Source organism: Pleurodeles waltl, chromosome 12, assembly GCF_031143425.1.
Source record: "Pleurodeles waltl isolate 20211129_DDA chromosome 12, aPleWal1.hap1.20221129, whole genome shotgun sequence".
Taxonomy (NCBI): Eukaryota; Metazoa; Chordata; class Amphibia; order Caudata; family Salamandridae; genus Pleurodeles; species Pleurodeles waltl.
Genome location: NC_090451.1, coordinates 174,516,232 through 174,533,921, shown reverse-complemented (window position 1 = coordinate 174,533,921; position 17,690 = coordinate 174,516,232).

Genomic DNA, 17,690 nt, shown 5'->3' with positions numbered 1-17,690 from the left:
GAACAAGGAGGCTACAGTCGGGCCAAAGTGTAAACACGTGGGCGCCAGTGCCAAAGATAGCGATTGCTGCCCAGGCACGCTCAACTGAAGGCTATGGAACTGCCCGACCAAGCAGGACCATATGTTTGACCATTGGCAGCTCAGTCACAGAGAGAACCACTAGCCTGGTGCCCACAAATCAATAATATTATCATACAGAAGCCGAGATGGACAAGTTTAGTCTATGCTTTAGGAAGGATAGTATAGTTTGTTTGAACAGGTGAGTTCAAGGGGTGTCTCATCCCTGAGACAAAAAACGTGGAATATTTTTAGACAGAGACACTGGAGTTTACATTGAACCTCAGAGATGGGGGAACTTTCCAATGAAAATGTGCTTTTCAGGTGAGCCAATTAAAACACTTACTACTTCAGTACTATCTCTCAATAGTAGCATCTTCTGCGAATAAAGAGAAGCCTGCTGGATTGGTAGAGACTATGGTGTGTGTGGGTGTTAGTGTGTGAGAGTATATGGCTTGATGATTTTGGCCTAGGTACAATGTTTCGGACAAAGTTGCCCAGCCAGTCGTCTAGAGCAGACTACAGTGTGTGCTGTATAGAAACTAAAATTTTATAGGTCACTGATACAGTACATCGATTCACTGCCTTTTAGCTAGGTTTGTGCTACACAGATACCTCATGCATACAAACTGAGAAAAATCAACATGACAGCCAACTTTTAATTCGTTTTTTGTAAATTTGTAAAGTTCTTCTTTTACAAACTTCCATAGTTCTCACAATTATTACAATTGCTACTCGTAGCTGGTGGATCTTTCAGCTTGTGTGTTTTCTCATTAAACTCAGATTTATGTAATACTGAGACGAAAACAGATCAACCCCGCTTAAAAGTGACATAGAAAAAAGATTTTGCTCAGGGATTCATTTTGCGGTTGTACCCCAATACTTCAAGCGCATTACATTGGGATTCTCTACATTGCATGAACTGTGTAGCATGTCAGTATATTGTGAGTAAGTTTTTAATACAATTACATCAAGATTTATTATATTGCAAGGGACATTATGGCCTTCATCATGACCTTGGCGGACGGCGGTATTTTGGAGAAGAGTACTGGTAACAGGCTGGTGGTACTCTTCCCCTCAATATGACATTCTCCGTTTGGCTCAAGCCAAACCGCCAATGTACCACTCCGTCTCCCAGGGCGGTAACAGCCGCCGGGCTGGAGACTTCAGTCTCCAGACAGGCGGCAGTCACTGTCCCACCCGCGGGATTATGACCCTGCCTACCACCATGACGGTAGGCACTATCAGTGACAGGGAATCCCTTCCCTGTCAGTGATAGGGGTCTCCTCCACCCCCTCTTACTCCCCAGAGTCCTCCCACACCCTTCCCCTCCCACTCCAGACCCCCCACGACAGACATGCACATTCATGCACCATCATTCACACACACACTCATACCCACATTCACTCACGCATGCATACATCCATTCACACACACACACATCCACACACACATACATACAAGCACCCATGCATTCACACAACACAACACACACGCATACTCACAACCATGCATGCACACACACATTCCACACGACACACACCTGCATACACGCACGCACACACAAACATACACCCCCCACCCCCTCCCCTGTCGGAGCACCCAACTTGCTTGATTTCAGGGGGTTCTACGGCAGAAGACGGGACGGGGCCCTGCTGCCAGGAGCAGCGTCCACCAGCAGAACACTGCCGGGCCGTATCATGTGTCATGATATGGTCTGCGCGCGGTGGTCTACTGGCATGGCGCTTCTGCTGGCAGCAGCACCACCTTACCACCATCCGTCGCCATGGTCGCAGCTGGAATTCCGTACATCCTTCTGGAGGAATTCCGGCTATGGTCATAATATGTCAGACGGTAGGTAGCCACAGTGGTGGTGTTTTGGCTGCCGTCACCGCAGCGGTAGGCGGTCAATACCGCTGTTGATACAATGAGGGCCTATGTGTCGGGTAAGTATATGTTAGTATGAACCTTCAAAAATGCAATACTTTTCAACCTTATGACTATAAAACTCTGTGCGTAGATCTATATGTACATATGTTTCTATATTTAAATCTAACATACACACGTACAAAGATAAACAGGGAAAAGGATAAAGAAATTAAAACAGTTAAAACAGGAACAAGCTAGGGGCTTTTAAAATGGAACCCAGATGATCCATTACTCTGCTTCCCTTATTCGTACAATGCATATACTACATTGCCCACATGCACACACATACACAACATAAGCTTGGATGTTAACTGTAATTGCCTTTCGTCTGAGTGGTTACCATGCTGTGCTGTAGAGACCACCTACAATGGGAGTAAGTAACACAACAAGTGTGATATCTGAATGGTCACTGAGGAGACGAAGCCAATTACAAACCGCTCTTGTCAAATAAAATAAAAACCCTTTAATGAAGAATAGTGAAGGAAGATTATTAAATAAGACTTTTCTTTTTTCTGTGCCAACTTCTCTTGTGCAGCATTTAGACCATGTACCAACGTTGGCACACTCCAGACTATATTGAAAAGAGCTGTCCTATGTTGGCACACAGCAGACTAGACTCTTACTGTATAACTGATGTGTACAATAAAACTCACAGGTTTTAAGCTGTCTGCCCTAGGTCTGGAGCACTATGTGTAATGCATAATGTTTTGTTTTTACAACTTACATTCTCTGATTCAATCAAATCAAACAATCAATCAATCAATCACTCAAGTATTTGTAAAGCATGGTATGCTGCTCAGTCGAAGAGCCAGGTCTTGAGGTCCTTCCTGAACTGCTTCAGTGATGCAGCCTGCCTGAACTTGAGATGTAGTGCGTTCCATGCCCGGGCTGCTAGGTAAGAGAAGGATCTTCCTCCTGATCTACTTTTCTGGATCTTGGGGATGACTGCAAGGGTGAGCTCGGAGGAATGGAGACGTAGAGGGTGAGGCAGTGGTTGAGGTATGCCGGTCCTATGTTGTGCAGTGCCTTGTAGGTGTGGATCAGGAGTTTGTATGTGATGCACTTGTTGACTGGGAGCCAGTATAGGTCTCTGAGGTGGGAGGAGATGTGGCTGTGTCAGGGGATGTCGAGAATGAGTCTGGCTGCTGCATTCTGGACTCTTTGTAGTCTTGATTGAAGTTTCTTGGGGATGCCGGCATAGAGCGCATTGGCATAGTCCAGTTTGATAGTGATGAGTGCGTGGGTGACTGTCTTCCTCGTGTGGGGTGAATCCATTTGAAAATCTTCAGAGGAGTCGGAGGGTGTGCCACCAGGAGTTTTTCCAGGCAGACGGGGTATAGCCGATCACAAGGATCTCTGTCTTGTCCGACTTCAGCTTGAGGCAGCTGGCCTCCATCCAGGTGGCGACTGTTCTCATCCTGTTGTGGATTTTCTTCTTGGCTTGAGCAGAGTCCTCGGACAGGGAGAGGATCAGTTGTGTCGTGTCCGCATGGGAGACTATGTTTAGCTCATGTTGTTTGGAGATCTTGGCAGGTGGGGCCATTTAGATGTTGGAAAGCGTTGGGCTGAGTGAAGATCTTGTGGGCACTCAGCAGCAAGTGTCTTTAGATTCTGACATGAACGGCAGTAGTCTGAACCTCTTTTTTCTTCCAGTGAGGAAGGACCTGATCCAATCAGGGGCTTTGTCTTGGATGCTGGCATCGTGCAGTCTGTCACAGAGGGTGGAGTGGGAGATAGTGTCAAATGCGGCAGAGAGGTCAAGAAGGATGAGTGCCACTGTGCCTCCATGGTCCAGTATGATGCATATGTTGGCAGTGGAAACTAAGAAGGCGGTTTCAGTGCTGTGGTTGTTCCTGAATCCGGACTGGGTTGGGTCTAGGTTACAGTGTGTCTTGAGGAATTTGGTGAGATGCTGGTTGATGACCTTCTCCGTTAGCTTTACTGGGAAAGGGAGCAGAGAGATGGGTCTGTAGTTCTTCAGCCCCCCAATGGGTTTCTTGAGTAAAGGGCTGAGTTCGGAGTTCTTCCAGTCTGAGAGAAATGTGGTGGTCTTGAAGGATGAGTTGATGGTTCAGCAAAGTTTTAGTGCTATGGTGATGCTGGCCAGGGTGAGGATGTGATGAGGGTGCTCCCGTGTGGATGGAGTTGATGAGTCTTTGGGTGTCCTCTATGTTGAAGGAAGTCCAGGCATTTAGTATCTGGTGAGGTGCTAGGTCCATGGTGGTAAGCGGTGCTGGCGAGATTTGGTTTCTGAAGCCTTCGCAGATGTCCTGAATCTTATGGTAAAAAAAGGTGGCAAGGTCATTGCAGAGGTCTTGGGAGGGAGGGATGGAAGAGGTGTCTTTCCCGGGGTTCTTGAACTCTTTGACGATGGTGAAGAGCTCTTTGCTGTTGTGTGTGCTGGTGATGAGGAGTGCTTAACAGGTGGCTTTTTTGGCGGCTCTGATGTACTGGTGGTGCATGGTGACTGCATTTTTGTAGGCTGTGCAGTCTTCGGTTGATTTGCTGATCCTCCACTCATGTTCCAGTCATCAGCAGGAATGCTTGGATTCCTGTAGGTCTGTCGTAAACCACTTGGTTGTTGTGCGCTATCTATTCCCTGCTGTTTTCCTTAGGGGGTTACGGTGTTGGCGCAGTTTGAGAGCCAGCGGTGTAGTTTGCTTGTGGCTTCATTTGCACCCTCTGCGTCCAGTGGGAGGGAGTGGTTGAGAGCATTGGTGAGTTGTGCTTCTGTGACTTTGCCCCAGCATCTGCCGGGGGGTAGGGAGGTGCAGTGGTGTATGGTGTTTTTTATGTAGGTAAAGTGGATGCACTTATGGTCAGTCCAATACGGTTCAGAAGTGTGGGAGATGGTGATGTTGTCCCCTGCTGAGAAAATGGAGTTGAGAATGTGCCTGGCTCTGTGGGTGGGGACACTGATGAGTTGTTTGAGGCCGAGAGTTGGGAGGTTGTCCAGGAGGTTTGAGGTGTTGGGGCCATCGTGGGTATCAAGGTGGAAGTTGGGGCCGCCGAGTAGGATGCAATAGGAGCAGGTGAGCACTTGGGGGGGTAATGAGGTCGGTGATGTCTTTGCAGAACTGGGGTCTGGGTGGCCGATAGATGAGGGTGCCACGTAGGAAGTTGTTTGGGTTGGTCTGAACTGGAAATGTAGGTGCTCGTGAGTTGACTGAGACTGGGACTCGATGGTGGTAGTTAGGAGGAGGTTGTTCTTGTAGATTATGGCAATGCCTCCTCCTGGCTGGTTGGCTCTGCCCTTGTGGATGATTTTGTAGTTGTCCAGGATGGCCGTGGTGATGTCTAGGGCAGTGGTGGGGGTGATCCAAGTCTCCATAAAGAAGAAGATGTCCAGGGTTGTTGAGTCAAGGAGGTCCCAGACTTCTACTGCATGCTTGAAGAGGGAGTGTGTGTTGAGGAGTATGCACTTGAGTGGCTGTCCATACTTGGTGCAGGATCATGGGGTGGACCTTGGAGGGTGCTGGAGCAGGCGCAGCAAGAAAATGGTCCATGGGTATTATGGGGTCAGCTTGATGGCAGGCTGATGATTTTCCCAGGATGAGGGCACATACAGTGATGACGTTGAACAAGCGGATAGGATGAGTACTACGGTCCGTGGCACTGATCGTGGTCTATGTGCGGACAGGCACAGATGGGCTTGCCTTTAGCATGCCAGAGGCATGCCTGCTGCATGCATCCACTGCGCAGCCGCACGTCTGCCACCATTAAGAAGGAGAGAGAGGCAGGGGTCCGGTCAGCTCGGAGTTGTGAGGGTGAGAAAAGCGATTCACGGGGAGGAAGGTGGGGCTGCAGGGGCAGTAGTTGCATGGGGAAAAGCACAGGAGGGAGAAAGAGAGAAGGGGGAGAAAAATGAAAAAGAGACAGAAAATATACGCACATCATGGACACACAGCACATTCATACCGCCACACATATATCAAGATACTAAATCACACAAATAACACAACCAAGCAGACACGAACATACCAATCCATATCCATAACAATTCTTACACTGACCAAGTTCTAGATCCAGCCAATTCAGCCATAGGGATTCAATGCATAGAGATGCAGAGTAAACAGCATCCACATACATTTGCATATGAGCCATGAACTGATAAAGACTTGACAAATGTTTGAAAGTGTCACCAATGTGGCCTGTTGGCCAGTTGTATTTTGAATGTGACATAAACAACTGTTATATACAAAATTGGACCATAGGCCAGACCAAAAGCAAATCACTGCCAAAGTACATAGGCCCGAGCATTTGGCCCAACTTGATTCCTGACAGCCTCATGGCCTCCACAGGGCAGGGAGATCAATGGGGCAGACAGGCACCTCAGGGTTCAGTTGGTGGGGGTGATGGAGAGGGTCAAGGTTTGGGAGGGGGGCCTTGGGCTTTGGTTTGGAAGGGGGTTTAACTTTCGAGTTGGTCAGAGGGAGAGGGGTTTTTGATTTGGCTGTAGGCACAGGGGAAGCCTTTTGGTGGAGGGAGGGGCATGGGAAACAGAAGGGGGGTCTTGGGAGGACTTGGATATTGAGGGACTTGGTGTATGGAGGGAACCATGACGGTGAGGGGCAACAAGGGGTGGGACAGGATCAGGAAACAGATCACGGCAGGCCAGGGAAAGCTTCTTAGGAACAGGGGTGATGGGCTTGGATGCAGGTCTGGGAGTGGAGGTAGAGGGAGTGCTTGTAGGGCATGTAGGTGTGCTGGACATGGATGCAGGTATATAGTGTATAATGTGCATGTGTGAGGTGGATGAATGTTGAGTGTCTGTGTGGGAGCATTTATGTGTTGTGGGAAGAGGGTGGGAAGAGAGGCTGGGAGAGGACAAACAGGTCATGTGAATGTATGTTGGGGTGGTATCTGCAAGTAAGGTGGGTGTGATGCATATGATTTTGATGGTGATTGAGGTGAGTGCGGATGTGGTGTATGAGGTGCATGTCTGAGTGTCTGCTGTTGTGGTTACAGTTGGCAAAACCGAAGTGGTGGCAGGATCTAGGAGTGAGGATACTTTGCTGGCAGGTGTGAGTGCTGATGTGACTGTAAGGCAGGAGGTGGTGGGGGAGAAAGGGGAGGCAGTGGCTGTTGTTGTGTCTGCTTCTGGGTGTTGAGTGTGTGAATGCCTGTGGTGTGTCTTGTGGTACCTGTTTGTGTGTTTGCGTTTCTTGTCTGTTGCTTTGGGTGAATGCATGTTTGAATCTGTGGGTTGGATGGGTGAGGGGAGAAGGATCTGAGATTGGGCACAGGGAGATGAAGGGAGGATGGAAGTAGTAGGGACACTAGCTGCCACCAATGAGGAGGCCGGAGCCTGAAAAGATCTCTGTAGGCCAGCCAAGGCACAGTGAACACCTTCCAGATAGGCATTGGTCTGTTGCATCTGGGATGCCAGGCCCTGGATGTCATTCACAATGGTTGACTGCCCCACAGAGATGGATCGCAGGCGGTCAATAGCCTCCGCATTGAGGGCAGCAGGGTTGACTGAGGCAGGGGGTGAGGTGCCTGCAGCGAAGGAGACGCCCACCTTCCTGAGTGAGGGGGCACGGGCAACTGGGCAAGGAGCAACTGGGAGGGCAGCGCTGGTTAGGGGGTTGGCAGATAAGGGAGCTTTCATCAGAGGAGGAATCAGAGTCAGATGTTGCAGTTTCTATTTCCCCCATGGTGTTCCCCTCGCCCACCAACCCACTGGTCACCTCGGCGGCTGTGCTCTCGGCCTCCTGGGTCCTTTGGGCTGCAGCCTCCACACTCGCCAGTGCCCGTACTCCTTCGCCTGCTGATGCTAGTGCACACATGGGAAGTAGAGAACAAGGAGGAAAGGTGGGAGAGCATGAAAGGGAGCACATGGTCAATATCTACACATCAAGCATATATCAACACATCATTAGCCATAAGCATAGCAATTACAGGTATGCAAAAGCTACTACAGTACCAAATTCATCAACACTCCCAAATAGCTAACCAAAAGTAAGTGAACACAACCATCACATTTGGGCAGCTCAACTCAGAATCTGCTGCATACTGGCATGCCTCGATTAAACTAAATCAGACCTATGCTAAGGGAATCCCAGAGTACCAACCCTGCAATCTGATGCCAACCTGTGTATGCCCTCGCAGAACCAATTTTTTACGATCAGAACTGTACCTGACAGTCACTTTCCCCAATCCAATCCCAGATAGGACAACTTTACACATGCCTGGCAGCCTTAGGTACATACACTACCATTCTAACATACCTACACACCCTTTACACCATTGTCCTAGCTACATTCCCTAGCATATGCACACTTAAAATCTACCTTTGACCATCACACTCAACCTTTCCATCCTGAGTGAAATAGAATAAGAATTACACTCTGTTACTCACCCACTTGTGGCGGCTATGTTGCAGCAAATGCCGATCCAACTCCTGGTACCCCACTGCCAGAATGCGGGCCATTGCGGGGGGTCAGGGTCTTATAGGTACCCCTTCCTTGTTGGGGGGCCATGGGGGCCATCCCCAACTTCCTTGGTGATGGCTTTCCATATGGATTTTTTCTGATGGGTGCTGACCTGGATTGGAGACTCAGTAAGAAGGGCACAGTCATGTGGAGTCATCATGCAGACATATGATGGGACCACAAACAGTATTCGCACACTTCAATCCATGACAAGACACGTACACTTCCTCTTCCAGCATGTGTGTCTGATGCATCACCCTCCACAGGGTATGCAGCATACACATACTATCATCCACACAAACATGTCGCTACTAATATACCAATATGCAACCTACCTGCTGTTCTTGAGCCCCATACAGCTTTATGTACAGAGGTAGGACCTCATCCACAGGTTTCTGGAGTTCCTCCTGTGTGAAGGCGGGGGCCCTGGCTCCTGTTACATGTGTCATTGTGGCTTCCAGGTGCAGGACACAGCAGCACACGCAGTGGAGGTTTGGTTGTCTGGAGAGTCAGGAGTCAAGTGAGAGAGGCTGTAAAAAATGGCAGTCACAGCCCGGCGGTCTGCACTGTCACCCCCGACAATCATCATCATTGACCCCCGTTTCCCATAGACAACAATGTCAACCAATGAGGAGTTGCACAGTAGTTTTGACTGCCTACGGCCATGATGACATACACTGGCAGAATGAGCTCACTGTCATATTCCTGTACAAACAGGACAGGCAGCAGCCATTTTACATATCTAATGTTTGGTTTACAGTCACATGTGTCCATCTCAGCTCGTACAGGTAATGTACATGCCAAGCACAAATGGTTGTGTACCATGTCAGTCATATCTAGTCTGTTGTACCTTCGGAGTAATGAGGAATATGTTGCTGAGTCATGAACAGCCTATGATTGTGTAGTAGGTGAAATGGTGACTGTACATGAATAATGCTGGGTAACCAAACGCTACTAACATTTGGTGTATGCGCTCCAGAAGACATCAGTGTGTTGTCATTTTGTTTGAACAGTCTCTCATCAAATATCCAGGTCTGAGTCAGGAACATTTTCAGATGTGATGCATATTGGCGCTGTCTTGTCACAATATGGGACAAATGAAGTGTAATCGTGCTAACATATGTGTTGTTTGCTGAACCTAGATACTCACCACTCTGGAGGCAAAGACATGCATCTGTGTACTGACCCCTGGTTGACCTTGCCACCTTGTGTGCGGATACCTTCCCACTGAGTTCACCTTGTCGATGATCCGCTGCTACATCTCCATCTTTCTGGCTAGGGATGTCTGCTGGATCTGTGCACCAAAGAGCTGTGGCTCTACCCAGATGACTTTGTCCATCATTGTCTGCAGCTCATCCGCAGCTCATCTTCTGTGTTACGGGGGTGCCTATGTGTGGACATGGTGATGGTGAAGTGTGTGTTTGTGTGTCACTGTGTAATCTGCAGTGTGATACATGGAGAGTGTGCAGGTGGCTGTGTTGTGTGTGTACAGTGCGTGTAACTGAGTGGCTGTCAAATGTCTCCCAATTGTTGTAGCAAAGGGTTGTGGGTTGTGTGAGTGTGTGTTTTATGGTGGTGTCGGGGGGAGTGTGTGCTGTTTCTATGTGTATCAGGTGTGGGGTATTCAAATTGGCCAATGTGGTTTGGTGTTGTTGTGGAGGTTCCTTTTCGACTGCAGCAGTCTGCACCACCATTAGCTTACCGCCGCGCTTCGACCGGTGTGCTGATTTGTCAGTTGTATTACAGTGAGGGGGTCTGTTTTTGGCATGGTGGTGTGGCTGGTGCTACTGCCTCTCTCCCACCATCATTCAGCCTGGCGGTGTGGGATTTGTGGCTGTATTCTGGCAATTTTGTTTTTCTGAGTCGTATTAGGGTGGGTGGATTACCGCCACCACAGCGGTATTGTGGCAGCTGCCGGCATGGGTATTCAGAAAATACCACCAAGGTCGTGATGAGGGCCTTAATTCTGCTTAGTCCTTTAGTCTTGATTCCGCTCCTTTCTTTCTTCAGAGTGACCCTTTTCTCGACTTCCATCCTCCTCATGCTTTCTATTTCTGAGAATAGCCTCCTCTCAGTTTCATGCTCCTCAGCCTTCATCTCTCTTACTGTAATTCTGTAAAAGGCTGATACCCCACTTCATAAATCACAACTTCTCCTGCTTTAAAACCCTATTCCCTGCCACCTAACATGACCTTAACTCCTCCAGATTGTCTGTCTCACCAACTACTCACCTGAAATCACATAGCTCCCACTAATGATCACACTTAATTGGTATTAAGATAATCTATCACAAAGTAAACTGTAGTAAACGCACACAATGATTATTTTTCCTGAGAGCACAACACTATTTGAACTATTCAACATTTAATCACTAACCTTAGGTTCCTGAGTAGAGTGCTTCTCACTGTAAAGATCTTCAACACCTTGTCAGGGGTTGTAAGTGCTATATAAATGAAATTACAATTACAATTAAAAAATACAATTATTTTAAAACTGGTGATGACCTCATCACTGATGCGACAGATTGAAATAAAAATGTTGTAATGATCTTAGGTATGATGTTGCATTATTCCTACCATTACAGAAGAGACAACTATTAATGTAGTATTATTTAATTAACTCGGTATGTGTAGTTATTTAATTATTTTGTTTTTCGATGTGTTGATACATACTGGTATAAATATTTTTAATCCATATGCATTACATTTGATCAAAGAGGATTCTGCTGTGCAATGGAGATGTTTAGAAAGTCTTCCCACAGAGCATCGAAATATGTTACAATGCCTTGAAATAGCAAAATGTGCCCTTTTCAAGTAATACATAACAATAGCAAGAAAAGCACATATTCCTGGTAAACGTAAGAGTATTTATGAGATTCCTTATTTGTTGACAGTGTTTTCACTCTCTGTGGAAGTTAATTCTAAGTTTTAATGGAGTGCCCTCTAGTACAGGAGTGACAGATCCTATGTGTCGTCCTTGGGCCGGGAAACACCCCCACCCCCAGGGTTTCCGCTGATATGCTTATGTGGCTCCCCTCACTCCACCATCGATCGTTGCTGTGTCAGCATATCAAATCAAATGTGAGTGCCTTCAGCCAGTTCTGCCATGGTGGAAGCTTAGATGCCACTCAATGGGAAACTTAAGGCAAGGAAACAATGTTTTGGGCTCAATAAGTGTTTGCAGATACAGTGGAGCAGGTAAGGTGGCAGACTCAGGTATATAGCATTTGCAGAATCGAGCTTGGGTTTCTCCAAAACTCCGATGATTGTTTTATATTGACTGACTGAGAGAAAAGGGATGGCACAAATAATTGAGTAAAACCTGGAAAACCTCTGGTCTATCTGGGAAAATTCCTACCTACATCTACGTCTCACATTTTCCTAAGTTTCACACCTTTCCGACAAAGGCCTTCAATTTACCATAGAAGACAGGTGACTGAGGGCAATGTAGTCCATGGTAAGGGTCTATAATGACCACCTGCATCTTTACCCCATTGAGCTTTAAATCCCTATAACACACCTAGGCCCATATTTATACTTTTTGACGCAAACCTGCGCCAAAGCAGGTTTGCGTCAAAAAGTTTCAACGCCGGCTACCGCCATTCCAACGCGCCAGCCGGACGTCATATTTAAAGGAATGATGGTAGCCGGCACTGCGGCCTGGTTAGCATAAAAATAAATGACTCTAACGGGGCAGCGAAGGCGTAGAGAAGACTGCGGGTTGTGTGTCAAAGAATCAGGTTAGAGTAAAAAACGAATGGCGCTAACCTGACTAGCATCATTTTTTGACGCACAACCCCCATGGAAATGACTCCTGTCTTAGCAAAGACAGGAGTCATGCCCCCCTGCTCAATGGCCTTCTGTCCCCTGGGCATATCCATCGGGCACAGTGGCATGTAGGGGGGCCCACGTTAGCCCCCCTATGCCACCTAAAAAAAAATATATACTTACCTCTGTTGCGTCGCTGCACGCGGCACGAGACGAACATTCGGCTCGGGCCGCAACACGTGTTTCCAAGACGTGGCGCGCCCCCAGTCTGCTGTGTGTTTTCGAGGCCCCAAATTGGGCATGGGGCCTCGCTCTTTTGCTGTGCACTGCGTTTTCAGGCATTTCTGACCCCCAATCACCTGTTCTTTTCTTCTCTTTTTTCTTTTCTTCTTTTCTTCTTTTCTTGGTCATCTGGTTGTGCCTTTCTTTATGTTTTCCCCCCTTCCCATGCTACCTTTCTCTTCGCAGCATTCCTTGTTCCCTTTTCTCTATGATTCCTAGTCCATTCTGTTCTATGTACTTTTCCTTATCTAAGATGGTGTCCTTTTACTTCCTGTTGGTCGTTTCCTGTTTGTTGGTATTTGAGGGCTGTGATTCTTTCTCTCCTTGCGCTGCAACACTTTCTGTTTGGATGGTGTCTTCGCTCCCCGCTTCCTCGTATTCTTGTGCTGGTTCTCGACAGTTCGGAATACTTTTTCCTGTATTTGCTCTTGTTGATATCTCTTCCTTTTTGTTCCTGTTTTAAGAACATATCTTTGTGGAGGTTTTTTCCCCTTTTCTGTTTTTTTTTCCCTCTGGCGCTACTTCTGAGGGACACGGCCTGCTCTTGGTGTACCCATTGCCTGCAGCACCGTGGCTACCAGAAAGAGTCTCCTCTACTTGGGCCAAGGCCGAACATTCAAGAACAGGATCCACGCCACTCGCTCTGCGGCCTCCAGGGTAAAGCAGCACGTAAGTCGTGACAGATTGCAACGCCCAATACTCCTGACATCGTCTAACATAATGGATGATACAGTGGCGGCTGCTGCAGATCTTGATCAATCTCCTCTGGCAACCATTCAGCAACAGGCTCAGGAACTGCAACAATTACACAACGAGAATGCTGCTTTACGATAAGCTTTGGCCTTTCGCAGTGCGGATGTTCTGGCCGTCTCCACCTCTACTCGTCGTTTCTCCGGTGAACCAACTAAGCTGCAAGAGTTCCTCGATGCATTAACTGTGTATTTCGCCTTCCGACCTAACCAATTCTCCCACGACAAGACAAAGGTGGGATATCTTATCAGTGCCTTATCCGGTCCTGCCTTGGCCTGGGCAACCCAGATGGTATCCTCCAATGACCCATTATTATGAGACTATCCTGCCTTTGTAAGTCGGTTTAAACAGATGTTCAGTCGTCCAGGATTGGAGGCCTCTGAGGAAGAAGCCTTATGTGACATCCAACAAGGCTCACAAGATGTCCTCCAATATATTACCCGCTTTCGACAGCTAGCGGCTGAGACCACTTGGGTGGAACGAACTCTGGTGACTTTATTTCGTAGAGAACTTAAAGAAGAAATCATAGACGAGTTAGTACACTCCACCCGAGTTGAAGATCTTCGTGGTCTGATGGATCAGGCTCTTTCCATCAAATACCGTCTCCAAGAGCGACGTATAGAGAAGAGGATCATCTCAGCCAAGCACTTCTCGTGCCTTTATGCATCGTCCCGAGGAACCTCGTCCTCCCGCCAGAGACGCCGAAGGTGAACCTATGCAGGTGATACCACTCGAGGACCACTTTCCGTTAGCGAGCGGGAAGACAGACGTAGGAAGGGATTATGCCTGTATTGTGGTGCTGCCGGCCACATGCTCTGGACCTGCCCTGTTTGTCCTCAAAGGCCATCGGGAAACGCCACTTCCCGTCCTCTGTAAGAAGGAAGGGGACGGGATAATCAGCTATACCTTCCATCAGTTCCTTCAATGACAATGCCACTACCTCGTTTATGTTACCTGTGACGTTACATTTACCGGACGGCCGTCAAGGGAGAACTTTTTTCTTCTTTTCTTCTTTTCTTGGTCATCTGGTTCTGCCTTCCTTTATGTTTTTTCCCCCTTCCCATGCTACCTTTCTCTTCCCAGCATTCCTTGTTCCCTATTCTCTATGGTTCCTAGTCCATTCTGTTCTATGTACTTTTCCCTATCTAAGATGGTGTCCTTTTACTTCCGGTTGGTCGTTTCCTGTTTGTTGGTATTTAAGGGCTGTGATTCTTTCTCTCCTTGCGCTGCAACACTTTCTGTTTGGATGGTGACTTCGCTCCTGCTTCCTCGTATTCTTGTGCTGGTTCTCGACAGTTAGGAATACTTTTTCCTGTATTTGCTCTTGTTGATATCTCTTCCTTTTTGTTCCTGTTTTAGGAACATATCTTTGTGGAGGTTTTTTCCCCTTTTCTGGGTTTTTTCCCTCTGGCGCTACTTCTGAGGGACACGGCCTGCTCTTGGCATACCCATTGCCTGCAGCACCGTGGCTACCAGAAAGAGTCATCTCTACTTGGGCCAAAGCCGAACATTCAAGAACAGGATCCACGGCACTCGCTCTGCGGCCTCCGGGGTAAAGTAGCACGTAAGTTGTGACAACCTCTACTTACCGTAGATGGGTCCCCCCATCCATGGGTGTCCTCAAGGGGTGGGCGAGGGTGGCAGGGGGTGTCCCTGGGGGCAGGGAAGGGCTCCTGGGGACTGCTTCCATGGTCAGAGACCATGGAAATGAGCCCACAGGTCCCTTAATGCCTGCCCTGACCCAGGCGTTTAAAAACTGCACAAATCCGGCTGGGTGCCATTTTTTAAGGCCCGTCTCCTCCTGTGCATCAAAATGAGGTCGGAGGATAAATAAGGCGCACATGCCTTAGAGTCATTTTTTGCACGGGAACCCCTACCTTGCATGTCATTAGCGCAAGGTAGGTTTTCACGTCCATAAAATGACTCAAACTCCATAACTTTGGCGCTGTACGGATCTAGCGGCAAAGTATAAATATGGAGTTAAGTTTGCACGAATTTGTGTAAAGAAAAATGATGCAAATCCGACACAAACAGAGTATAAATATGGGCCCAACTTTTTTAGTAGCTTGTGATTGTTAGACACTGTCCCAAAAGTCTGTATGCCACAGAGACACAGATGGATCTGCCAGTAGTATGCATGTGAATTAAAGCACTGATCTTGGGTTCAAAATATGAGTGGAAGTGACTTTATGGAGAACAACGAAGAGATTTCTACTGGACAAGGATGACACGGTAAAAGGCTGATGAGAAAATGAATATTCTAGCTGGTTCATATGACACGTTACTTTGTGAACATTTTTAAGCTCTTTTTCTAGAACTTCTGTAAGGTACGAATTGGCTAAAGCAATAGCTCCAATACTTAATTTGTAAAATAATATGCGCCGGTGCCTAAAGGTTTTCTCAAAAACAGAGACAGCACAGAACAATGTCAGGACTGCCCAATACTAAGAATGCTTTGTCTAGATTCAACATCAATGCCCCATTCATTTCACTCATGTAGATTCTTTTTTATCTTTGCTTTCGCCTTTGTGACTGTATTTTCGCATTTCGTTCTCTTTCCTCTGTATTTTTTTTTTCTCTCGCACGTTTTGGATGAGAGTCTGAAGATTAAAAGCTAGTGCTGGTACCCAAAAATAAAAGCATGTAGACTCCACCTGAAACTATGTGCCAGGGTAGGAATGGAACAGAAAACAGGCCCGGATACCAAAATAAAGAGTGCCCCCTTAGTGAATTAGATAGCCAAAAAAGTGGCCAATGTTTGCAAACGAGGCAGTTTTGAACTTCTAAAGACATGCTGTATCGGTGTTTTGAAAGGTATGGAAGACAGCAGGATCTGAGCTTGCTGCAGGCAATGTTTGTTTAAATATCGGAGAAGTGAACAGTCAAAATCAACAGTCAAAACAGGCCCAGCAGACAACAAAACAGGCCCACAAACAGTCAAAATTCAGCTCACACACAAACCTGTCAGACCAGCCCATCGCGGACCGACTGATTGCTGAGTAGGCCAGTTTGGCTCTGCTACCGGCTCAAATTAAGCATTGGACAGCTCAAAGAATACCAGTGCTGGGAGCCATGGAAACAAACAACTTCCGCGCTAGTCTTTGTTTCAGATCAGACATGTGTGTTACTTTAATCCTGTGACTGATTTCTGTGGTGTAGGTGAACATGAATGGGAGTGATGTGGGTGCATTTTCATGCTACAACTATCAATTTAGTTAACGAACAGATGGGAAGAAACTTACACAGTAAATATGTCCCCTTAACCACTCCACAGAAGCAAGCTGACGCACACAAACTATTACAAGCCGTTATGTAAAAATCTCCTAAGAACCAAAGCGCTGTAAGTCTATATGCGGCAATTCACATTGTAACATCTCTGCTGTAACTTGTGTATGGGAAATTCTTAAAATATTTTGCACAATCTGCGTTCACCTTTGTGGCAAAAATGTATTCTTTCAAGTAACTGGGAGAATCAGATTCACAGGAAGGGGAATCTGCAGACATTCATAAACACAGCTGGACCTTACTACCATGGAAAATCTATCACTCTGACAAAGTTTCTGCCACAGCAAATGGGTGAGAAATGCGAGCTCGATGCCCACCGGGAAGGTGTTCAGGGTGGCCTTTGGATTAACATAAACATGCACACATTGTAATTTCATTTGTTTTCACTAATCTTCATAATGTTAGTGTTTTTCCTCTTCTTATACGTAAAACACTCCCAAAAGTAGTTGGGACAACCGTGGAAGTTCCTCCTTACAAGAGACCCAGTTTAACTTCTATTACCTGTCCCATAGGAATTAATAGGCCACTTCCAATAACGGCTTGAATATGGAGAAACTCCTTGACAAACTCCAACCTATTATTCTTGGGCATTTCCCCACTAGGTGATCGATTATCCCGGTGGGGGAAATAGCCCACTCGGTGAAGCAAAGAAGATAAATGTGCAAATGTTTACTTCCTCCACTCTTGCAAAATGTTCTCCATTCAGGAATAAACACAGAGCAGAGGGAGTAGGTAACAAATCTGTCTCTTAGATTTTACTGTAGGCTCCTGAATCTATCTAAATTGAGGGAATAAACCTACAAGTGTATGTTTCTGACTTTTAAATAAAAACAATACTGTTTACAAGCGAGCACAATTACTAGAAGTAAGATTAATACCTTCTTAGAGGTTAGACCACAACAGTGGCTGAGGGACCGAGTCACAAATGTTTGTTTGCACCTTGGTGTAACTTGGACATGCAGAGAATTAATTTACCATTATAAATTGCACTTCTTCATCCGCAGGATCAAGGTCAGTGAAATATTAGAATTGTGTGGTAGATCTTCTTCCTTCTTACCCTTAGGGGTAGGTAAGAGAAAGGTGAAGTGTCACGCAAGGTGCTGGGTGCAGTGCATGGAATATTCACAAAAACCTGGCCATTCCCATACTCAGTGCTTGAAATGGAAAAATAGAAGTGCAGGTATTC